This window comes from Malaclemys terrapin, chromosome 4 (genome assembly GCF_027887155.1).
Source record: "Malaclemys terrapin pileata isolate rMalTer1 chromosome 4, rMalTer1.hap1, whole genome shotgun sequence".
Classification (NCBI taxonomy): Eukaryota; Metazoa; Chordata; order Testudines; family Emydidae; genus Malaclemys; species Malaclemys terrapin.
Genome location: NC_071508.1, coordinates 133,557,433 through 133,583,439, shown reverse-complemented (window position 1 = coordinate 133,583,439; position 26,007 = coordinate 133,557,433). Strand labels below are relative to the sequence as shown.

Genomic DNA, 26,007 nt, shown 5'->3' with positions numbered 1-26,007 from the left:
ATTTTTCTTGTCAGAAGGGGTCACGGTGCAATGAAGTTTGAGAACCCCTGATCTAGCAAAACAGCTGCCTGACACACAACAAGTGAACTACTACTCACAAGCAAAATTAAGAGACCTGGGGGTGGGGGAAGTTTATTGTCCTTGTAGAAGTGTGCTGATATTTGAAACACAGTCTAGTGAACACAACTAGTTCCAGTCTATGTTGTGCTAGAAGACTGCAAGAACTATTTATCACTCATAATGCAAAACTTCTGATTGCCGTTCTATAATAATTTTATAGCCCCACTCCAGACCCTTATAAAAAGGGTCAAATAACCTTGATACATTGGCTATAAATAAATTAGAGGAATAGGCAGTGATTTGAACGAGGGTAGCTCTATGTCTGCACCAGACATAAAAGGTACTGAATATTTTATGAGGTATATAAATATTCACTAACATTCTAAACAGCTGTCTCAAAGAATAACTCCTCTGAATGCTGAGACAAGATGATTTATCATCTCTTAGCTCAATCACAAGGTTTCAGGGACATTACAGTGCACAATTAGTCACATCACAACAATGTAACTTTGATTGCCTGCATTTAAGGGGAAAAAAACATGCATTCTGAACTGCATTAAATTTTGTTCGAGATTCCAGTTTGTGCTTTAAATCTGAAATGTACATATATTAAACAGACAAATAATAAATGTTAGTTTATCCCCTAAACATGAACACTACCATTTAAAGATGACTTGCAAAGACGCACACACAAAATGTTTTTATCCTTTGTTTTTTAAAAACTATATAAAAGTCAATCCCTTTAGATCACCTTTGAGAAAAAGACAGTTCATGTAAAATTTCACACCCAGACCCACACACTTAATTGTAATATGCACATAGATTCTCAATAAAAGAATAGCACTGCTCTACAGCCAAAATGTTTCTGAAATAAATGTAGTCAAACTTTACTAATTCTGGGTCACTGAGAACGAAAATGATGCTTAAAATTGTTGATTGGCTCTAGTTTTCAAGATATGCTATTGTGTCAGTATATACGACCCTTGACTTGGGAATGGCGGAGGATACGTGAGTTATAAAGGGAAGGGATCTCAATTTAAACCAGAAATGACTAAAATACATCTTTGACTGGATCTATGAATAAATCTATGACTGGGTTTGGACAGTACTTGCTTTTTAGACAAAACAGTGAATGATGTAATCTGAAGCTGGTATTGTGTCATACATTATATGAATTGCATCATGTTATTCCTAGAAGTCATGGATGATGCAATCATAACAAAGCTTACATCACTCTGCTGAACAAATTGCCCTCTATCAGCTCAAGAAATCATACAGTGTCGTGCTCTCTTATTCGTCAGTGTTTGATTTTGCAAAGGGACACATTTCTGTTTAGCCAAAGTGAGCAGAGATGCCTCATACTTGTGTGAACAGTGCAGATAACTTCTGCTATGTTTGTGGTGAAGTGACTTTTGCATCACAAAAGCGCAGTATAACCACTATGGTTAAGAAAGCCTATCACCTTTATTTTGGCTGCAAAATTGGAGATCAGGACAAGAGGTGGGGCCCACACATATGCTGCAACACTTGTGCAACAAATCTTCACCAGTGGTTGAACAGGAAAAGGAAATCTATGCCTTTTGCAGTGCCAATGATTTGGAGAGAGCCAACAGATCATACCAGCAATTGTTACTTCTGCATGGTGCCTCCAGTTGGGAAAGGTGTGTCAAAGAAGAAAAAGTGGACTGTGCATTATCCAAACATTCCATCAGCTATATGCCCAGTACCCCACGGAGAAGGACTGCCAGTTCCTGATGCACCAGCATCATTCTCACTTGAGTCAGACGAGGATGAAACTTCTGGTCCTGAGCCATCAATGTCACAGAACCCACATTTTCTCCCATCCTCCTCCTCTGAACCACACCTCATAACACAAGGTGAACTGAAGGATCTTGTCCCATTCTTCTTCAGGGAAGGTGATCTTGTAGCCTGCAACAACATTGATGGTGTGATGGCAGCCCTCAACATCGTTCACGATCCAGATGAGTGGAAACTGTTCATTGATTCATTGAAGACGAGTCTTAAAGCTATTTTACTGCATAATGGCAATGTTTTGCCATCAATTCCAGTTGGTCATGCAGTCCATATAAAGGAAACCTATGACAACATGAAACAACTTTTGAGGTGCATAAACTATGACCAACATCAGTGGCAGCTTTGTGGAGATTTGAAGGTTGTTGCTCTCTTGCTTGGTCTGCAGACTGGATACACAAAGTACTGCTGTTTTCTCTGCGAACGGGATAGTCGTGCAAGGGATTCCCACTACCTCAAGAAAGATTGGCCACTCCGACAGTCATTGGAGCCCGGGAGGAAAAGTGTTCAGCATCCGCCACTTGTTGAATCAAGGAAGATTTTGTTACCACCCTTACACATCAAGCTGGGTCTGATGAAGAACTTTGTCAAGGTCATTGACAAAACACAAGCAGCTTTCAAGTACCTCCGTGGAAAATTTCCAAAGTTAAGTGAAGCTAAGAAAGGAAAGTGTCTTTGTTGGTCCTCAGATTCATGAACTTCTTTGAGATGATGCATTTGACCATGCACTGCGTGGCAAGGAAAAGATGGCATGGAAAGCCTTCCAGTTAGTGGCAATAAATTTTCTCGGAAACAACAAGGCAGACAACTACAGGTTGTTGGTGGAAAACCTCGTCAAGGCATACAAAAGCTTTGGTTGCAACATGTCACTAAAGATACATTTTTAGCACTCTCATCTAGATTTTTTTCCCACCGAACCGCGGAGCAGTGAGCAACGAGCATGGCGAGCGATTTCACCAGGACATTGCAACAATGGAGAAACACTATCAGGGCAAATGGAGCCCATCAATGCTTGCAGACTATTGCTGGAAGGTGACAAGAGATGCTCCATTTAATGAATATAACAGACAAGCCAAGCAGCACCGAGTAGACATTGAATAGGACTAAACGATGTACATAATAGTTTTTGCCTTTTGTTTCATAATAAATTTTATTTATATAACCCTTTTGCTGATTTTTAAAGAGTTACATAAACTGAACAGGTGAAATATCATGTAAAGCAACCATAAACAATGAAAAGACCTAGGTTTACAATTTATGATTAAAACTCTACTATCTATACAATATACATAGACATAAAATGTAAAAACTTAAATATCTTAGAAACAGTAGCCAATCAGTTGTTTTAATTGTCATATTTGAATTCAGCACATCAAAATACATAATAAATATTACATTTTATCTCTGAAGCAGATGACTTCTCAAAAATTGTAGACCAGTGTAGTTGTAGCTACACTCTGTTTCCTTATGGCTGAAACGCATCTATCAAAATGAATCTTTGCCATGTATAACAATTATTATTCATTAAGCAACAAATTCTGTTTTGTTCACTTAGAAAACTCCCATGGCAATTTTGTCTAAGTAAAGACTGCAGGATTTGGCACATGGGCCCTACTTGCAGAAGAAAAACAATTTTTAAAAGTTCTAGATTTTGAAAGTCAAAGAGTTGGGCACCTCATCTCCACCTTACGCACTTTAGAAAAGCCCATGCTTTAAGCTTATTACTATGAAAAGATTATGTAAAATTAGAGATTTAAATTAGATAGTTTTTCATGTATTTAATGCTTTGGAATTTCTCATTCTAGTATATTCTGAAAAAGTTCAGTAAATATGCAAAATGTTTTGTCAAGTCAAATCAAATCATCAGTGAACCTTTTTCCGAACAGCTTATCTATTGCATGTACATTTGAACATTAGAAAATAAGGCCTCACACAGTTAACAATGAAATCATAGCTGTTATAAGGTTTAGTCAAGTTGTATGTTTTGAGATACAAGTGCTACAAGCACTATGGGAGATATGAGAGAGAGAGAACACGAACACACACACACACACACATATACATATACACATATATACACATATATATATACACACACATACATACATACACACACACACACACAGTTACTCCTGCAGGAATTCTGCACCACTATGCATGCGCAGAATTAGTGTCCCCCGCAAATTTCTCTGCTTCCCTACAGAAAAAGGGCTTTCTGATGGGAAAGCAAAGGGAAACCACAAGAGCGGTCATGCGACCCTCCCCAGCAGTATATTTTGGGTGCCCAGGGCAGCTGGCAGAGAGGTAAATCACTGTGGGGTAGGGGAAAGGACCGGCGAAGACCCAGTTGGTAGCTCCTACCAAGTGCCAGGCTCAGCTGCTAGTCCCAGCTAGGCTGGAGAGGAGGGGGACTTCCTCTTCCCTTGCACAGCAACCCGGGCTGCGTGAGACCCATACCTCCAGATTTCTCCCCTGGCTGTTGGAAGCTCTGCAAACTCTCCCCCTGCACCCATTTGCTCCTCAGCTGCAGGGGGAAGGATCACTGTACAGGGAGCTGCTCCCTCATCCACCCAACCCCCGTGCATTCAGACCCCCTTATAACCAGATCCTCCCGACAAGCCTTGCATGCACGCGCACACACACACCCTGGCACCAGAACACCCGCCCGCACCCGACGAGCCCCACTCCCCCTGAACCTGAACTACCCTGACGAGCCACCTGCACCTGGATCCCCACCCTACTGAACCCTACTCCCCCAGCATCCGGACCCCCAACAGCAAGCTCTATCCCCCCCACACCCAGATGCACCCCCCCCACTGTGCTCCAACCACCTTCACCTAGACCCCCCTGTAGAGGCATTACCGTTGCACCCAGAACCCCTCCCCCCAACAAGCCCCTCTACATCCAGATCCCCTCACCTAGATCCCCCACAGCCACCCACACTCAGATTGCCCCAACACAGAACCCTCTCAACCCACACCTGGATCCCCCCCACACTAAGCCCCTCCACACTTGGATCCTGCTGGGCTGAGCCTGCCTGCCCACACCTGGCACACAGGGCAGGGCCCTGGGGTACCCTGTCCTTGCACTGTGTCAGGGTTAGGTACAGCCTCATCACTGAGTCTGTGTCCCCGGGGAGAGCTGCACAGCGATTGCCAACCTTGGTGCAGCCAGTGGCCTATGCTCCCCAATGCCATGCTGGAGCCTCCACATTTATTTGACAAATAAAATTTACAGAATTTTAAAATACTGTGTGCAGAATTTTTAATTTTGGGGCACAGAATACCCTCAGGAGTGATATATATACATAAAACACTGATTGTACTTTTTAGATTCTTGAACATGCATCAGTGCATAAGTGCACAATTTTATAAAAATGATGTCAAACAACAGCAGTTACATACAAGCTGGTTTCTTTCAGTTTTTCCTCAGTTTGTTACAATACCTAGTGTCCTAGATCTCACCTTCACTTTTATTTTGTATCCACTGTAATTATGGTCATAATTCACTAATTCTCACTAATGGAATACTTAGCCTCATACTTAAGTTCAAAAAAACTGTTCATTAAGTTGTGGAATTTTATTCTATATAGGTTTTAATACTGTGCTCATGGCCATAGCATCCGAGTGCATAATCAATATCATATTCCAATCAACCTTGAAATGTTGTTTCATTGCCTTGATTGGTACGCTTTAAAAACATCTGTTATAAAGCAGTTTTACCAGGATAGCCTTGGAGAGATCATGAGCTTCTTAAGACTTGAAACACATAAAAACACTGCCACCAAAACAGACAGGGAGATTCATTTTCATTAAGTTTTCCTAGGAAACTAACAGATAAGGAACTCCTTTGCAAATACACAAGTTTACAGTGAAGGTGTCAAGTTAGAAATGGCTAGATTTCCATAAACTACAGTACACCCTCGCTATAAGGAACCTGTCGGGCCATTTGTTCATTATAGCCAGGGGTTCATTATAGCAAAAGAGCCCCACTGCAGCAGCAGGACCGGAGGAGCTGTTAACCCCTGCTGCAGAGGCAAAGCTGGAAGTGGGATCCAGGGACTAGGTTCATTAGAGCCGCAGGTTGATTATGATGAAGGGCGTTATAGCGAGGGTGTACTATAACTGAAAGGTATTGATGAAATTTTTTTATGCAAGGATCAGCAGTTTAGAAAAAGTCTGGAGGTCTCAGATACAAGACAGATATTTCAGTTTGAATACAGTGCCATATCTGCTAGCCAGAGTGACCCTTGCTCTTAAAGGATAATGCCTACTGAGGAATTTTTGTCTAAGATCTTAAATAATACTTTGCTTTTCTCCAACAGGCAATTTCTAACAACATACATCATGTTTTTATACATTGCATCATGTGGGTGTCATTTAAAATCTTATCTCTTTTCCTCTGATGTAACCTTCACCCAAAAATCACACAGTAGGCTCAGTCACTTGATAACCTTATGGGCCAACATGTAATGCAAGCTTTGGTGCAAAACCAAGAATAGAACCAGGTCAGACTCCCAGTCAATATCCTATTTTACCCCCACCAAAAAAATTCACTAAAAAGTGGATTTTCTAAGCCCTGAGCCAGTGGCTATGCTTTGGAGCATAACTCTACTGAATAAAATGGGAAGATTAGATGAAGTAGCAAGTTTGAAGGGCCATAAGCTCATAATACTGTTCTAATGATCAGAGTGTTGGAGGCACCATGGCAAATTTCCACAATTGAAAAAGCCTACAGTAACTTACTAGCACCCTTTTCGGCTATGAAAGATTAACTAGTAAGAACAGGGGTGGCTACATGCTCCAACATTTCAATCAGTCTTTACCATTTAAAAAAAACTATTAGCTCTACACCAATTGTGCACAGAACAAGTCCCTTAAGTTATTTTAAGGAATATTCCTCTAAAATACTGTGAAAATGCTATTAAAATACTCTTCTCCCATTTTCTTATTTTAGAGACCTAATTCAGGTCCTTAGTCATCCTATGTCTGCTTTGTTGTCCCTTTTAAGTAAAGGTATACAGACTATATACACATCATGCCTCAGGTGTATTTTTTTTCTACAATACTCCCCTTAATTCCTCTCTCATGAAAGTTCAAGTACTATCTTTGGACACTAACTTTTGTCACTAGGAGCCAATACAAGATTTTTTTAAAGCAGTTTGAGACTAGGCGTGATACTTTACTTCATGACAAATATTGAAAAAAGACAATATTTGTGACCTCTTGATGGTACTGACATATGTCATATTAAAGACTAAATGAAGTCTAGGATTTAACCTACAACACTGACGTTACAAGGCCGTATGGATAAATACAAAAAACAGTTACATTTTTGTTAGAGCTTTATAATTTACAGAAAGTATTTATTAACTTCTAAAATCTTACCTACAGTCAACATAGGTGGATAACTTCATTAGTACATACAACATGCTAGAAATAGTAAGTATGTTGCATTATGAAAAAGCCCCGGGGTTATTTTAAGGCTATCCATTTTAACAAATTATGTTTCAATTAAGAGTGTTCCTGCTTGTTTAGATGAAGAATATATTAATATATGTTTAGCATGATACATGTATGGAGTCTTAATACCTTAGGGTGTTATAAAACTGTATTTTGTATGGAAATCCTGTGGAGTGACGCAACAACTGGATCAATAATTGAAGATTTATTCTGGAGAACTTTTTTCTTGTTAAACAGAAGTCAGACAATTTACCAGGATAGTTTTGTTTAAAACAAATATCTGATAGAAAAATAACCTTTATAAATCCACGGTGACAGTAAGGTTGACAAATTTCTTGACTAAACTGCAGTTAAGCTATGATGGACGGTGGGGGGGTTGCATCTTTAATACATTTTTAAAGCCACGTGATCTGTGCTCTAGCTAGCCAATTCTCTTGAAATACAATCTGTTCTTATTTCTGTGTGCCGATTACATATATGCAAGGATGATCATTGAGCTAATTTCAGAAATGAAATGTTATAATTACTTTGGGGGAGATTTTGGACTGCACCTTTGCTAGATGGCTTTTGAGCTCTCCTCGGACCTCCCAATTCTGGGCTGCTCTAGGGACTGGAGCGATCCCCAGAATAACTTAGGCCTGGTCTTCATGCATTTTTTTTATAGTGATTTAGCTATTTTGGTATGGGTCTGATTTTCTACCATAAATAGTTCCATCAATAGAAAGGTGCCTATACAAGCATAACTTACTCCCCTTCCCTCACAGAGGCAAGCTATGCTTAATACAAGCTTTTTTATACCTGGTATAACTGTGTCCACATTGGGAGTGTATACCGCTTCAACTATTGTAATATAAATTAAGCAGTACAATTTTTGTGCTTACACAAGCCCTTTTGACAGCCCAGACTTTGGTCTTGTCATTATAACAGGCTCCCTGGGCTTCAACTCTGCCTGGAATCTCCCTAATGATGCTGAGTGCTTTGGTCCCACTGCAACATGCCTCACTTGCCCCACATGACAGGGCCTGCAAGGGGTCCTTGGAAGTTGTGGCTGTCCTTCACATTGCCTATGCTAAGGAATCCTCCCCCACTGGTTACAGTGGTTTTAGGAACCCTTTATGCCATGTGAAAGTCTCAGAGTGGCATAATGCGGCCAGAGTTCAGGTGAGTATCTCCTTCTTTTAAGTTCTGCCTCTTTATACTATCAGAAATATATAATGACAAGGAATAAAAGAACAGTTACTAAACATACATAACCAAGGTTCTTCAAGATGTTGTCAGTATGAATTCTACTGTCTACATGTGCCGCATGTATGCAGAATTGGAGGTTTTTGCCTAGTCTTCTCCATCAGAGCTACTCATCTGATCTGTGCCTCTTCCTGTTCCTCTGTCAGGGCATAAAGAACGGAGCAGCTGCAACCCTCCCTCAGTTGCCTCATGATTCAAAGCCTGTGTTAGCTGAGGACTCCAAAAGCAGGGATAGGTGGGTTGCGGGATCCAAACTGACATTTTGAAGAACCACAGTTACTACAGAGTAAGTACTCTTCGAGTATGCATCAGTGTGGATTCCACTGTAAGTGACTAGAAGCAGTATTCCCTCAGGATGATGGGAATGAGAAGTCTCAGCTGTGTAAGTCAAACGCCAATGGAAGAACTACAGCTCTCGCAAACTTGTTATTGGACCTTGCAGCTTAGTCTGAAGCATACTACTAGACAGAAGTCAGCTGGTTACTTCAGGTTGCTGCTTTGGAGATTTCTCATATTGGCACATTCCTAAAGCATGTGGAAGATGTCACTTGAGTTCTGGTGAAGAGAGCCTTGATGTGTGGTGGGAGGGTTACACAAGTTAACTGGAAACAGTGAGATACACGGTCATATACATTTGGATATTCTCTGTGAGAAGATGGCCTGATCTTCAGAACACCAAGCTATAGCCACTAAAATAGATGGGGAGACAGTCGGAACAGTTTGTAATGTAATACAGTAAAGTCCAGACACATCTCATCTGTGCAACTTTTTTTCCCCCCAGTGCAGAGTGTGGTTTCAGGAAGAGGTAGATCACATTGTGAGACCACATTGGTGATGAATTTTGGGTGACGTCTAAGCACCACCTTATCCCTGTGGAATGTTATATAGGGAGGTTCAATCATAACCACCTTAAGATCACTCACTCTTCTGGCTGAAGTGACAGCCACTAGGAATATCATTTTCAGGATGAGTAGTGTAAGATGCATTCCAAAAGAGGTTCAAAAGGAAGGTTCTATGAGCCCCAGGGAGGACTATATGAGGTCCCGGGCAGGAGTTGGATCTCTCACTGGTGTGTAAATATGCCAGAACTCTTTGAGGAACTTCAACAACATTGAGCAAGAAAAGGCAGAGTAGGATTGTTCAGGAAGCTGTCAAACAAATTGCTGCGAGGTAGACCTTGACAAAACTGAATGAAAGGCCAGACAGTTTGAAGCGCAACAGGTAACTGAGGATCTTTGGTATCAAGGCCTGGACCAGGTCCAGAGTATGTTGGGCTGCCCATATCAAAAACCATTTCCATTTAGATTAATAAGTCTTTCTTCTGTTCAATGTTTTCCTGTTCTGTATCAGGATTTCATGGACAGTATGGAGCAGTCTCTGTCCGTGTTACTCAATCAGCCAACAGACATGCAGAGTAATTATTTGAGATCTGGATGGGGTTTCTGGCAATGGTCCTGTCAAAACAGGTCCAGCAAGCCAGGAGCTGGATCAGCAGCTGATTGGTCAACTGTGGCATATGCATATATATTAATATAATTGTACAATGTATGTACTGCTACTATGTAAGGAGGGGTGTGTGTGTATATTATATATACATATAACTAACACACACACACACACCCTCCTTACATAGTAGCAGTACATACATTGTACAATTATATTAATGGCCAGCACCACCCTGATTTTCATTTAAGATCTCACATGATATTCTTTGGTGAACCAGAAGGTAACACCAGGATCAGGATATTCTTTTAACACCCTTGTCAGTTGGCATTGAGGGATTTATGGGTCACAGTAGCACCGTGTCCAGAACTTGATAACTTCCTGATAGAGGGGAGATGAACATGCTCCTCCTTGTTTGTCTATACAGTGCATCACAGCTGTGTTGTCTGTCAGGAGCTGCACAGTGGAGTTTTGAAGACTAGATAGGAAGGCTAGGCAGGCTAACCTAATCGCTTTGAGCTCTGGGATTACTGATGGGGGCCCCCAGATCTTCTAGGGTGAGGTCCATGCAAATGGTCCACGTGTGCTCTCCAAGCTATCCGTAATGCATCTGTGATTAAAGTCCTTGTCAGGGCAGAAGCAGAAAACAGTACTCCTCTATACATTTGTGGATTCCTTCCACCATCTCAGTTCTGCAATGACATGAGACAGAACCACAACCTTCTTGTTTGGTTGGTTTTCACTGGGGAAATAGACCAAGCTGAGCCAGAGTTGGAGCAGTTGTAGATCAAATCTGGCAATCACCACCACATAAGGGCACACTAACATGCCCTACCAAATACTGTGGTATTTGTACCATCTTAGTTGGGTTTGATAATATCCTGAAAAATACCAATTGCATTGGTGGGAACCGGTCTTCAGGAAGGTACACTCTTCCTACCTGGAGTCAATCCAGGAACTATATGGTCTGTGATGGGATAAGAGAGGCAAGTGTTACGATCCTGAATGTAAAGCGGTGTACATATTGTTCAGTCTCCTCAGTTCTAGCATAAGATAAAGATCCCCCTTCTTCTTTGGGATAAGGAAATATTAGGAGTAGAAGTCTCCTCCCCTGTATGTCTGTGGTACCTCTTCTATGGCTCCCAGACAAAGCAGTTAGGCCACTTCTATTTCTCTCATCAGAAGGGTCTCTTAAAGAGGGACAGTGCAGAGGGGTGAGCAGGGACAGGGTAAGGAATGGAAATATATAAGATAGTCTTGGACAATGATGTTTAATGCCCATTTGTCAGCTGTGACGGCTGCCCAGTCCCAGTAAAAAGGGGCATGGCAGTTTCTGAAAGTAGGGCAGGCTCCAGATATGCTGCAGCATAACTCTTGGTGCTCCGGTCAAATCTGATGCAGAGTTCACCAAGGAGACAGAAGATAGGCATCAACTGGAGTACACAAGTCTCTCTCTTCATTGGTACTCTGACTATTGAACCCAGAAGTAGGATGGTGTCCTCTGCTGGTGATGGTACTTGTAAGGTTTTCTATAAGAAGATGGTAGATCCCCACAGACCATAGTGTGGCCTTTGATTCCTGGAGGGAATGAAGCACTACATCTGGTCTCTGGCTGAACAGCTCCATTTCCTCCTCTTTAGTGGTCTGTACCTCACATGGTATGCTCGATGCCAGGAGCCATGAGGCCCTTGTGATGGTCACAGCCACCGACTTTGTATCTGCATCCATGGACACCTGTACTGATGCTGTTGCAACCATCTAGTCCTCCATAATGATCTCATTCAACTCACCCCTGTTCTCCTGTAGATTTTAGATATGAAAGAGTCACTCCCTTCTTAAGTGAGGAAACTGTATTTTGTGATCAAGACTTGGTAGTTTGCCACCCAAAGTTGCAGTGAGGTTGATGAATATGCCTTGCATCCAAATAATTCCTTAGAAGTGCCTTTAGTGGACTTAATTTTTTCTTGTACTGCTGAAACAACCAGGATCCCTGGATATGGATGGCCATAAAAGGGCTCAAAGCCCTTTTGGGGCATTTGATCTCTCTTCCTCACTTCTTTAGCAGCTGCATTGGTGGGAACTAGGGCTGTCAATTAATCACAGTTAACTCATGCGATTAACTCAAAAAATTAATCGCCATTAATCACAGTTTTCACCACACTGTTAAACAATAGAATACCAATTGAAATTTATTATATATTTTTGGATGTTTTTCTACATTTTTAAATATATTGATTTAAATTACAACACAGTATACAAAGTTGACAGTGCTTACTTGATATTATTTTTATTACAAATATTTGCACTGCAGAAGAAATACAATTTTTCAATTTACCTCATACAAGTACTGTAGTGCAATCTTGTGTTACTCTTGTGTAAGAGTAACTTACAAATGTAGATTTTTTTTATTACATAACAGCACTCAAAAACAAAACAAAATCCACTCAGTCCTACTTCTTGTTCAGCCAATTGCTAAGACAAACAAGTTTGTTTACATTTACAGGAGATAATGCTGGCCACTTCTTTACGTCACCTGAAAGTGAGAACAGGGACTTATATGGTATCTTTGTAGCCGGCATTGCAAGGTATTCGTACGCCCCATAATGCTTCGGTCACCATTTCAGAGGATATGCTTCCATACTGATAATGCTTGTTAAAATAAATAATTAATTAAATTTGTGACTGAATTCCTTGGGGGAGAATCATATGCCTCCTATGCTGTTCTACCTTCATTCTGCCATATATTTCATGTTATAGCAGTCTCGGATGATGACCCAGCACATGTTCATTTTAAGAACACTTTCACTGTAGATTTGACAAAACACAAAGAAGGTATCTATGTGAGATTTCTAAAGATAGAAATATCACTCGACCCAAGGTTTAAGAATCTGAAGTACCTTCAAAAATCTGAGAGGGATGAGGTGTAGAGCACGCTTTCAGAAATCTTAAGAGAGCAACATTCCGATACGGAAACCACAGAGCCCGAACCACCAAAAGAGAAAAATCAACCTTTCTGCTGGTGCCATTAGACTCAGATGATGAAAACAAACATGCGTTGGTCCTTACTGCTTTGGATGGTTAGCGAGCAGAACCCGTCATCAGCATGGACGCATGTCCTCTGGAAGGTGATCAAAGCATGAAGGGACATATGAATCTTCAGTGCATCTGGCACATAAATATCTTGCAACTCTGGCTACAACAGTGCCATGCGAACACCTGATCTCTCTTTCAGGTGATACTGTAAACAAGAAGTGGACAACATTATCTCCTGCAAATGTAAACAAACTTGTTCAGCAAATCGCTCAGATGAAAACAAGTAGGACTGAGCGACTTGTAGGCTCTAAAGTTCTACATTGTTTTGTTTTTGAGTGCAGTTATTTTTTGTACATAATTCTACATTTGTAAGTTCTACTTTCATGATAAAGAGATTGCTCTACAGTACTTGTATTAGGTGAATTGAAAAATACTATTTCTTGTTTTTATAGTGCAGATACTTGTAATCAAAAATAAATATAAAGTGAGCACTGTACACTTTGTATTCTATGTTGTAATTGAAAACAATATATTTGAAAATGTAGAAAATATCCAAAACTATTCAAAGAAATGGTATTCTATTAAACAGTGAAATTAATCGCCATTACTTTTTTTTTTTAAATGGCGATTAATTTTTTTAATCGTTTGACAGTCCTACTGGGAACCTGTCTTCAGGAAGGTACACATTTGCCAACCAGGCTCCTACGTACTCTATCATCTGTGATAGTATAAAAAAGAGGCAAGTGTTACCATCCTGAATGCGAGGTGGTATATGTATTGTTCAGTCTCCTCTGTTTGAGCATAAGAAAATATTGGAAGAAGAAGTGACTGAGGTTTGTGCACTCCTTTAGCTGGTTCCAGGATGCCCTTGTTATCGGGAGGGCAATTCTGGCCAGCATAGTGGGGCTCAGAATATTAAAAAGTTTGATATTTTTCTTGTATAAATAAAATTTCAACATCCGGGGTCTCCCCAATATGGAACAGGAGGTCCTAAATCTTTAAAGTCATCAATCGCCAATGTCGGGGTTGGTGTAACTGCCTCATCTGTCAATAAGGACAACTCCTTTAAGTGGAGATGGAGGTTAATGTAATCTCTCTTTTGTTCTCTGCTTTTGGGGACCCATATCTGTTTCTGGTGAGGGTTGCCTGGCTAGCAATGCCACTGGGGAACAGGATCTCCCCCTCTTTCTGGAAGCATGGGAAGGCGATTTGCTTTTGGACACATCGGACATCAGTTTCCAACAGGGTCATTACAGCCAAGTTGGCACACCACATGAGTATTGACCTGTTTGGGACTGGCCGGCCCAGTGCCACTGAAGCCCCAAGGCCAAACCCCAGGGCTCCATGGTACTCTGACACTACCATTCAAAAGACTCCTATCTTGCAATTCTGCACCCCTACAGTGGAATCCACACTGATGCATACTTGGGAAAAAAAGCATGGCTGTCTTCAATTGTTTAATAGAGAATAAGATTCATTTAAAAAATATGACCACTGTATTGGACAGCTTAATGCTCCACACAGTATGTGTGTGTTAATGAACCAATGATGAGTTTAAAAAGTCCTAAAAACGCTTGTATATATGCAGATTAAGTTCAATGTTCCCACATGTGTAGGAAACCAACAATTAAGTGATTACACAGCAATAAGTTGTATTTACATTTGCTTTGTTGTATTACACTATTAAAAAACAAAGATTGTCACAAGAATGCATAAAGACAAGATGGGATATGTTATTGCGTTCCATTTTTCTTATGGACTTAGTTATATCTTGGTCTCCATTTAACATTTTATAATTGTAGCGCTACATGCTTCATGTGTGATCTCAAACTATTATTTGTAAACTGGGTTAGAAGGAAAATTCTTTTGATCAGAAGTTTTAAGACAGTCACAGTTATTTTGCTCACAAATTGATCTTCAGTGGCAGATCTAATAGTCTAAGATTTAAAAACTGTAAATATCTGCACTTCTTACCGATGCTGAAATGTCACCTGACATCTTGAGTCCCACAGCAAACTAGTACATCCATGTTTTCTATGAGGTGGATAGTAAACTGAGTGATTTTATATTCTGAGATGTAATTGCAGTTGATAAGAACAACAAAACCTACCAACCAGAACCAATTTACTTTTTTAACCTGAAATTTTTTATTTAAGATCTAATAATCTTGTGGGTTTCACAACCTTATGTTTTGAGGTTGGAATAGGGAGATAGGGTTTTGATAGAAGTGTCTTTGATAGAGAATAGTGCAGACAATCTTTATCTAATTTTGCAATGTGTGCATGTGTTTTTCCAGCTTTACTTCATCTTTTTCATGAAGGTGTACTGGTATCTTGTGATCTGATTAACTGACATTCAAAGTAAACATCCTTTCTTATCATGTTTGAGTGATGTAATGCTAACCTTTTAAAACAATTTTATGGGATGTGTTATAAGGGTTGGACCCTTAAATATGGTGTGGCTCACTGCTATCATATAATCCCACCATTTGTGCAGGATGACAGATATAACTAGCCTGCCCAGTTAAATTCTTTGATATTGGTATTTAGATATGAGGTATTATCTTGTATTAGACCAACTTCTATTGGTGAGAGAGACAAGCTTTTGAGCTTACACAAAGCTCTTTTGTGTAAGCTCAAAAGCTTGTCTCTCTCACCAACAGAAGTTGGTCCTATAAAAGATAGCCCCTGGATAGACAATCTTGGGCACTGGAGTTGCATCTTTTCTGTAGAGGTTTGCCTGTCCTCACCCTTGCTTGTCATTATTTCTTTTGTTATTTGTCTAATATAGACTAGGTTTCCAGAGACAAATACCTTATCATCTTGAGTCAGTAGAATTTCTCACACAACACACTGTAGAAATAAAAATTGTGTTTTGCACCATTCAAGGATCCATAGGTGGTTCTTGCTCCAATTCTCGGAACCAACTCACAGAAGGTGTCCAATTCAAGTTCCCAGGAGTGCATATGTAGGGAATGCCAACAGAGGCATCTCAGCTGATCTAAGCGATCATAGGGATACAAAGGGTGATCCACATCTCTCTGGTCAATCATGTACTGACTATGGATCATTGTTGAGTTACTCGTTATGAGTGGTGCAGTAGTCAACTGTAAAACCTTGACTGCTACCTCAGAAAGATTAATACATTACCAATATAATTTTACTTGAAAAGTCTGGTATTACCTTAATTAAATCAACTGAATTTGAGTTTGACTTTGAGAAACTGCTTTATATATTGTCAGAGGCTTTATGCTACAAGAGAGAGGAAGTCTGTAGTGAAGGTGAAAAAAATCTGCGTTTGGGTGTGATGTTTGTGTAATAAGGCATGTGATCAGAGATTAGTCTGCATATTAATGATGCTTTAAGTTGTAGTTTTGATACAAAATTGAATTTATCTTGAAAGGATATGTGTAACCATAACTCTACTTTTTTGTGAGAATTTCACAATATACTGCAAATCATTGTATTTTTCTTCACCAATAAAAGGAAAGATGCTCTGTAAGTGCAGGAGAATCATTTTAGCTAGGATCAAGAATCTAGCCTACAGCTATGCACTGTCACTACAACGAAAAAGGAGATTTTCCATTTCTCAGATCAAGTGGAAATGACAAATTTCCAAACTTTAACTGCAACATGATGCAGAAGTGATACTGCATTCTTGTGTGACTTTGAGGAATTGACTATTGTAATTCTCTGCTCTTCCCCATATGGTCCTGCATTATCTGAACAGTTCTGAATGCGATAGAGTACTGAGTCTAATACTTCTCCAAATTTGCAATCATTTCACAGCAATTTCCTGTTAAGCAATGTGTTAACTACAGAATTGTTCTGCTGACTGAAAAAAACATTAAGGCCTTGTGCTCAGTTTCATCTAATGGATCTGCTTGCTCTCAATTGTCCATGAACAGGGTGAATAAAAATCAATGATTTTTTAAAAAATACATAAATAAATCTGATTTTTTTGATAAAATGCTTTTTGAGGAAAAAACCTATCTAAAGATTGTTTTAATTAAGACACATTATAGCTCAAAGATATCTCATCGTGGAATAGGGATTATAAATTTGAATTTTACAGTATGAGACACTATATTCATGTAATGTTTAAGAAAAGTTTTGTAAATGAGTTCAGATAGTTCATGGATTAGGGACCCAATCTTATGGGATTCCAGGGGCTTCTGTATAGATTATTTAGGTTAATCTTTCTATCTATCCATCCAATTGGACTCAGTGCTTAGTCTAGAAGATACCATCAGAGATGCTTATAGTTTTGCAGTTCTCAAACTGTGGGTTTGTTTTTCCAGAGATAACATGCTTGTTAACAGCAAAAATGGTTTTAAATAAATAAATAACATATAGAGTAAGAAATAACACACCTCAACTCTATTGTCCCTCTGCAAATTTGTATACACAGAGTCAATCCCTTACCTCTCTCAAAAAGTGAAAAGTTTCAAAAAGTTCAATGAATAGAAGCTTGTTGGGGGTGGAATGGATCTGGACAAGGAGAAGTCTGGAGATAAATGTGAGAAGAGAGGGACAGACAGTAGAAACAAAAGTGAAACTGTTTGAGCAGCATATTCCAGAAGTCTTGAGGTCTTTCTGAGTGTAGCCTTCATTGATTTGAGATCTACGATACCATTCTCTCACTAGAAGGGAAAAACCTGTAATGGCAGCAGGCCGAAAAGAGACACAGTTTGGGAATATTTTAATGAAGTTCCTCTACCTGTGGTTAAGACAGGCATGCGTGCAAAATGCAAACAGTGCAATAAAGAAATGCAAGGCCTGGTTATCCGAATGAAACATCATGAGAAACGTTCCTTCTCATGAGGAAGCTGCATTGAAGATGATGAAAGGAACATGTCTGAACATGCAGGATCTTCAGATTGGTAAACATTTTTATTTCATACTTCTTTCTTGCCTGTCTTCCTTCTGGACTATTCTTGAATTCTCATGTTTGAGCAAAAACTATAGTTATTACTCTATGGTACTATCATTTTAGATGCAGTTGTGATAAAAAATAGATAGCTGAAATAGGCAGATGTTCCTTTTACAATTTCACCTTTAAAGTATTACTGAGTGTCAGTGAATGCAATGGGTAATACTAAATGAGCAGTATAGTAATAATAATTAAATAACTACATTGACTTATTTTGTTTAGGAGAATTCATCCTCAACATACAGGATTCTGAAGACTATCCACCTTCAAGATCACCATCATTTTCTATAGTTTCAGTGTTATCTGCCAATGATAGTGTTTCAGTCACATCATGTATGTCACATAGCCACAGTATATCACCTATAGCAGCAACAACAACAAAAAATCTCCATCATCCAGAAACAACCATAGCTAAATTTGTGATAAGAACCAGCAGATTACAAAAAGAGGTAATTGATGAAAAAATTGCCCTTTTTTTATGCCACAAACTCTCCCTTCCGTATGATTGAGAACCCACACTTCATTAACATGGTTCAGTTATTAAGACCAGGATACAATCCACCCAACAGAGCAGATGTTGCAGGCAAATTGCTGGATCAAGTGTATGAAAGAGAAATTGAGCAATGTGCAAAAGGTCTAGAAGGTGAAATTGTTAACCTGAGTCTTGATGGGTGGAGCAATATCATTGTGGACACTGTTGTATGTGTTTGTGTGACAACAGAAGGGGGGAATGTCTTCCTTATAGAAACAACTGATACATCAGGAAATGCACATATAGCAGAATATTTACAAAAAGTAGCAGTAAAAGCTATAACAAACTGTGAAAAAAATTTAAATGTCTAGTATGCAACTTGGTCACAGACAAGACTGCAAATGTATCCAAGATGAGAAGAAATTATTTAGAAGAGAGTGAAGAGAATCCCAAGCTAACAACATACGTTTGCAGTGCTCATTTGATGCACCTCCTAGCCAAAGACTTCAGTGTTCCAGAAACAAAGGCTAAGGTTGAAATTGCAAAATACTTCCATAACAACCAACCACTTTGCAGCAGCTGCTCTGAAAAAAGTGGGAGGAACCAAGCTAACTCTCCCACAAGACGTGCGATGGAACTCAGTAGTGAGGTCATAGAATATCAGGGTTGGAAGGGACCTTTTGAGCACTATATCAAGAACTGGCCTACTCTGATGACATTTTGTGAACAAAATCATGAAAAAATAGATGGCACTGTCACAAAGTTCTCAACATTGGGCTTAAGAGAAATGTTGAACACATGCTGAGTACCCTGAAGTCTATTTCTATAGCCTTGAACAAAATTCAGGGAAATAGCTGTTTTATTGCTGACACTGTTGAAATTTGGAAGGAACTGAATGAAATCTTAAAAAGAGAAATATGCAATGACAGAGTTAAATTACAAGCATTAAAAAAAATGAATGGGACATGCACTACCTCCAGCTCATTTTCTTGCAAATATTCTCAATACTTGGTACCAGGGTCAAACCTTCACTGCTGAAGATGAGGAGTTAGCTATGACATGGACATCCAGCAATCATCCTTCCATAATGCCAACTATAATAAACTTCAGAGCTAAGGGTGAACCATTCAAGAAATATATGTTTGCTGATGATGTTTTAAAGAAAGTCACACCAGTGAACTGATGGAAGTCACTTAAGCACTTGGATTCAGAGGCCATTGAAGTGATAATCTCACTTTTAACAGCAGTAGTTTCTTCTGCCAACGTAGAAAGAATATTTTCTTCCTTTGGACTAATTCACTCCAAATTGAGAAATCATTTGGGACCTGAAAAAATAGGAAAGCTTGTTTTTCTTTTCCAGATTATGAACAAACAGGAAAATGAAGGTGAAGACTATTGAGTTAGCTGCAGAAGCCGATATTTTAAGTTTCTCATGTTGACCAGGCTGAAATAGTCGATTTAATTTTTGTTTTTAAAATTTCATTTAACTATTTTAGTTAAAAACAATTTTAACAAAAACAAACTTGATTTTAAAAAACTTGAATGTTTACCTAAATTCAAAAATCCATATGCTTGTTTTGTTAAAATATTATATGTTTGCTGTTGGAAGAAAAAAATCCAGAATACATAACTGTGACGGGTTAGATCCACAGAAACCCCTTGGGAGCTGCCACCTGATGTGCAAAAACTACCTCTGCTCCTGTTTTCCCTGCCAGCTCAGGACTCCAGCACCTTGTCTTGCTGAGCCAGACACTCCCATCTGCTCCAACACAGACCCAGGGTCTGAATTACTTGCCCCAAAGCTGCAGGCTTACCTGAAAACAGCTCACAGAAGCATGCTTGTCTTTAGCACTCAGATGCCCAACTCCCAATGGGGTCTAAACCCAAATAAATCCGTTTTACCCCGTATAAAGCTTATACAGGGTAAACTCATAAATTGTTCGCCTCTATAACACTGATAGAGAGATATGCACAGTTGTTTGCTCCCCCAGGTATTAATACATACTCTGAGTTAATTAATAAGTAAAAAGTGATTTTATTAAATACAGAAAGTAGGCTGTAAATGGTTCCAAGTAGTAACAGACAGAAGTAAGTCATCAAGCAAAATAAAATAAAATGCGCAAATCTATGTCTAATCGAACTAAATACAGGTAATCTCACCCTTAGAAATGCCTCAGTAAGTTTTTTCCTCAGACTGGACACCTTCCAGGTCTGGGCACAATTCTTTCCCATGGTACAGCTCTTGTTACAGCTTAGGTGGTAGCTAGGGGATTCTTCATGATGGCTCCTGTCTCTCTGTTCTGTTCCACCCCTTTATAGATCTTTTGCGTAAGGCGGGAATCCTTTGTCTCTATCTGGGTTTCCACCACCACCCCACTGGAAAAGCACCAGGTTAAAGATGGATTCCAGTTCAGGTGACATGATCACATGTCACTGCAAGACTTCATTACCCACTTGCCAGCACAAAACTATACAGGAAGACTTACAGGTAAATACAGCCATCTGCAGACAATGGGAGTCATCAAGATTCCAAACCATCCTTAATGGCCCTCACTTTACATAATTACAGTAGGCCCTCAGAGTTATATTTCATATTTCTAGTTTCAGATACAAGAGTGGTACATTTATACAAATAGGATGATCACACTCAGTAGATTATAAGCTTTGTAATGATACCTTACAAGAGACCTTTTGCATGAAGCATATCCCAGTTACATTATATTCACTTATCATATTTTCATAAAACCATAGACTGCACAACATCACAATAACATTGTTGTTTTAGTTAAATAAAACAATGTAAATGTCTGTCTGGTGATGTTCTCCTACTAATATAGCGTGGCAAGAAAATCCTCCAAATATTAATGATTAACCTGTTGAATTGGCGATCACCTCCCAAAGACCTCATAAATATCTGCTTCAATTACCTTTGGTAAATGAAATAACCAATCATTCATTTTCTGATATAGCTGTAAAACTAATCTGAAAAGTTTTCAAAATAAATCCTTTAAAAAATGTAGTGTGTACCTACTAAAAATGAAACCTACATCTATCTCTGAGTGGTGAAGAATATGTATTAAGGTTATAACAATCAACAAGAATGCACTTTTATGTAGAAATCCATGATTAAATCAAGTCTTCCTGACTAGTGATTTAAATCAAATCCACCCTGTCCATGAATGCTGAACTTGTTACTCAATGCTATCATTAGACCTCTGGCTACGTTATCTTCAGTCATGTTGTACCTCAGCTATGGAATTCATAACCAATTAAAATAAAATTATTTGCCAAATAAGATTTTTGAATCAAAGCTAAACTCAAAATTGTAGCCAACTTTTATTTTTTTACAATGGTTTGTATCTGGAAAGATTTTTTAAGCATGTCCTTTTGTGCTAATTTGGATGTATGTTTCCTATGCAAACTGTGTCCATGACCAAAAATAAATGAGACATCCCCCAAACAAAATGCCATCCCATGCCTGGTCCTACTGTCATTGCAAGTACAGGTTAATATAATATTACTAAAAAGCAAAGATACTTAAAATATCTTCCATATTTAAAAATGAAAATGTAAATTAATTTATACTAACTAGGATATCTGCTTACTTTTTTATTTCTCGCTTTAAACAATGCAAACAAATTTCACATTTGTTTCTAATCAGTTTTGCTTTTTGCATTGCTGTTATGTTCAGTTTTCAAACAATACAGAGAAAAGTTTAAAATAAAAGAAAAAAATTAAAATAGAAACATATGCTTTTGTAATTTTTTTAAATTATTCACTGTGGACTTAATCTACATGATACAATCCCTTTAGTCATCCAGATATGATCCTCAGGATACCCAGAACAAAGAACACTACAGAAATGCAAGGAGCTCTTACATTTTTGTTTTGAGAATTTATTCAATTGAATATGCCAATGCACATATTGGACAGCTAATATGTGACCTGGGAAAAAAAAGTCACAAATCCTTAAATGGACTAAATTTGCGCCCGGGGGGGGGGGGGGGGGGGGGGGGGGGGGGGGGGAGAGGAACTAACCAGAAAAGTAGCTAAATTGACCTATGAAGCTACAAAACCTGATGTGTATTACCGTTATTTTGCTCACATTAAGTATAGCTTATTGAAGAGTTGTGTTTTGGTTTGTTTTAAAATCTCCTAACTATGGTTAGCTCCTGGGGCCAAGACCTCATACACAGAGTCTTAAAGCTTGAAAATAGAGAGGTTTATAATGATGACACAATCTATATCATGACTGGTGCCCCTGTAATTTATAAAGCCAGCCAGCACACACGAAAATGGCATCAGAGATGTCACAACTGTTCTTTCACACGATTTCAGAACTAGCAACCAACCGACCCATCTATCCACCCTGCAAATAAAGACATTACAAGAAAGAGGTGGGAAAGGGAATAGCTCCTCTTTGTTCCACAACTCTGCAGGATTTACTCCCTGGGCATCCTCAGCCCCAAACTGCAGCACTGGAGGAAGCCAGGAAAGAGCAAGAAAGGAAGAGGAACAAAGCAAAGCCGATGGCAATCCAGGCAAACAGGATCCCCTCCTCTCAGCATCTCCTCAGTAGAGTCACCAGTACAGTCACTGCCAGAGCATGTTACGATTAACTGGATTGACAGACACACATTGAAGGGGCTGGCTGTAACCATGAGCTACAGAAGGACCAGCAGGCCAACAGGACCTGCCCAGCCTTTTGTTCTGTTTGTGTCATGGGAGAAGGGAAAGGAGGTGAGGTTCAGTGCTTGCAGAAAATAGCAAAACACAAGCTAACCCCACCCCGTCAACCACCTCCTGCTCCCTCACTGCGCACCCCACCAACCCACCCGATACCCCACAGCCTTCCCATACACCACACCATGCTCTATCACCCTCCCTCACCGCTCCAGATAGACACAGGGCTCGGCCCCCCATATCCCCTCCCCATACACTACCCCATATCCCATCACCCACCCCCACAGCTCCAGCCTGGCACAGGGCTCGGCTCCCCATATCCCCTCCCCATATCCCATCACCCTCCCCCACAGCTCCAGCCTGGCACAGGGCTCAGCTCCCCATATCCCCTCCCCATATACCACCCCGTGTCCCATCACCCCCCCCGCATAGCTCCAGCCAGGCACAAGGCTCGGCCCCCCATATCCCCTCCCCACACACCACCCCATATCCCATCACCCTCCCCCACAGCTCCAGCCTGGCACAGGGCTCGGCTCCCATCACCCTCCCCCACAGCTCCAGCCTGGCACAGGGCTCGGCTCCCATCACCCTCCCCCACAGCTCCAGCCTGGCACAGGGCTCGGCTCCCATCACCCTCCCCCACAGCTCCAGCCTGGCACAGGGCTCGGCTCCCATCACCCTCCCCCACAGCTCCAGCCTGGCACAGGGCTCGGCTCCCCATACACCACCCCGGGTCCCATCACCCCCCCGCATAGCTCCAGCCAGGCACAGGGCTCGGCCCCCCATATCCCCTCCCCACACACCACCCCGGGTCCCATCACCCTCCCTCACCGCTCCAGCCCCCGACAGGCACGGGCTTGGCCACAACCGGCCTCTTCCCCTCCCTCACTCACCGCTCGGGTGCTGCAGGCTGCGGCGATGCGCGCAGGGCTTGGCGAGGCGGCCGGGGCCGCTCACCCCGGGAAGGAACCGGAGGGGATATCAGGGGGAGCGGAGCGGCACCACCAACCCCGGCGGCCTCCCCACCCGCCGGCCGCCCTAGGAGCTACTACAGCTGCCGACGCAAGACCCCTCCCGCGGGAGCGGCACTGACAGTTGCGGGCAATAAGAATCGCCGCCGCTGCGCGCCCCCTTCCCGGCTCCCAGCCTGTGCGACTCGCTCCGCCCTACCGAAAATGGCGGCCCCTCCCGACCCACAATGCTCCACGACCAAACCCATGACGTCATTCCTCTGGTGGGGGCAGAAGCTGGAGAGCTTGCAAGGGAGCGCGTGCGCTGGCTAGAGCGCGAGGACCGGCGGGGCTGGGGCAGCTGCCGCCTTCACCCTCCTATTGCGGCGCGGGGCAGCAGTAGGAGAGTGGCGAGGAACAGGCTTAGCACAGCCCCCTCTGCTGGTCATATGTGGGAAAGACTCCCCCGGGAGGAGAGTCCGCCTGCAGGCAGGGGCAGCTTGGCGGGTGGGCCAGGACCAGACTCATGCTGGGGTGGGGAGGAAGGGGAGATAACGCTTAGACAAGTTCATCTTGACCACTGTCTGCGCTCCAGTTGCTGCGGGACGCTCCCCAAGAGAAGAGCAGGGACAGCTCCTCTCCCTACTCCGCCTCTAACCGTGCTGTCCTCGTTGACCAAGACAAAGCTTGGCCGTGAGCAATACTGCCAGCTTCAGTTCAAAAATCATGCAGCAGCCCCCAGAAGTGGTGAGATTTTTATACAGGGTTGCATTGGCTTATTTCGCTCTGACTTTGGAATGCCCCATCCCCAATGTGTGAAGCATATTTAGCATTGCCCAAGCTCCCAAATATATTGGATGAGGTGATTTTTGGCCCCTTTTGCAGGTTTTCCTCCCACATCTGCCCATCCCTTGCCCAGCAATTAATTTTGCTCCCAACCTCCCAATCAGCCCTGTCTCTTCAGTCTCTGCATCACTTCAGCCCATTCCCCTGCACCCAGTGCCGGCTTTACAATGGCGCCAGCAGTGCCATGGAGCCGGGCCCATGCTCAGAAGGGGCCAGGCCAGCTCTGCTTGCACTGTGCCCTAAGATCCTGCCAGCCCCCTCACCCCCCCTCGCCCACTACTTGCTCCTCTCGGCCTGCCCACCGGCCAACCAAGGGCTCCTCTCCACCCCTGGCCCCACTCACCAGTTTCTCTCTGCGTCCTGTCCGGACTCCAGTGTACCTCTGGCTCCGGGCAGCGTCTGCTTCCCACCACATGTGGGACCCCACTTGTCTCCCTAGAGATGAGCCGCGTGGGACTGGTGCCGCCAGGGTCCCTTTTCGACCAGGCATTCCAGTCAAAAACCAGACGCCTGGCCACCCTATTTGAGAAATATAATGTAGATAAAGTACATTGCTTTTAATGTGTGCTAAATTAGTTAAGTTAAAGCTTTAAATTCTAGTCTAGGCAAGGCCACAATTCATGTGCAATGAAAGGCAGAGTTTGACTGGCATTTTCTGAATGCCTATCCATGCAGTCTTAATGTTCTCTTGGCTTTTTTTTTGTATGACAGTTCCTAGATTATTAATTTCTTTTAAAAGAACAATCTGGAAAAGGAGACTTTTTCAATCTTCACTGGCTTGCAAAAAAGACTGACAGTAGCACATGTAAATCCCATAATCATACTGTTTGGATAGACACCACTGGAACATGCACACCTTAGAAAATCTGCAGAACAGAGCCTGTCTCCTCTTCACCTTTGTACCTTAAGATGCACAGGAGACAAGCAAGGCTTCCTCTGAGGGTTCTGCTTTAGCCCATATATAGCATCAGTTGTCTTTTGCTGTGCGAGCTAAATTATCTACACACAATGGAACTTGGCACGTTTTGAGCTTAATGAAAGACCTTATGCAAAATGGACTTTATGTATA

General features: G+C 41.4%; 1 protein-coding gene across 6 annotated transcripts in view; it reads right to left on the bottom strand.

Annotated features, from left to right (window-relative positions):
* The window catches only part of KLC1 (kinesin light chain 1), a 126,985-nt gene extending 102,690 nt beyond the window's left edge, over positions 1–24,295 (bottom strand). For 5 of the 6 annotated variants that reach the window (XM_054027448.1, XM_054027446.1, XM_054027449.1 and 2 more), the window contains exon 1: positions 24,036–24,295. The gene's annotated coding sequence lies outside the window, so the exon portion shown is untranslated. The remainder of the gene's footprint in view (positions 1–24,035) is intronic. The other variant, XM_054027451.1, reaches the window with a different exon arrangement.
* Between the last annotated feature and the right edge of the window lie 1,712 nt (positions 24,296–26,007).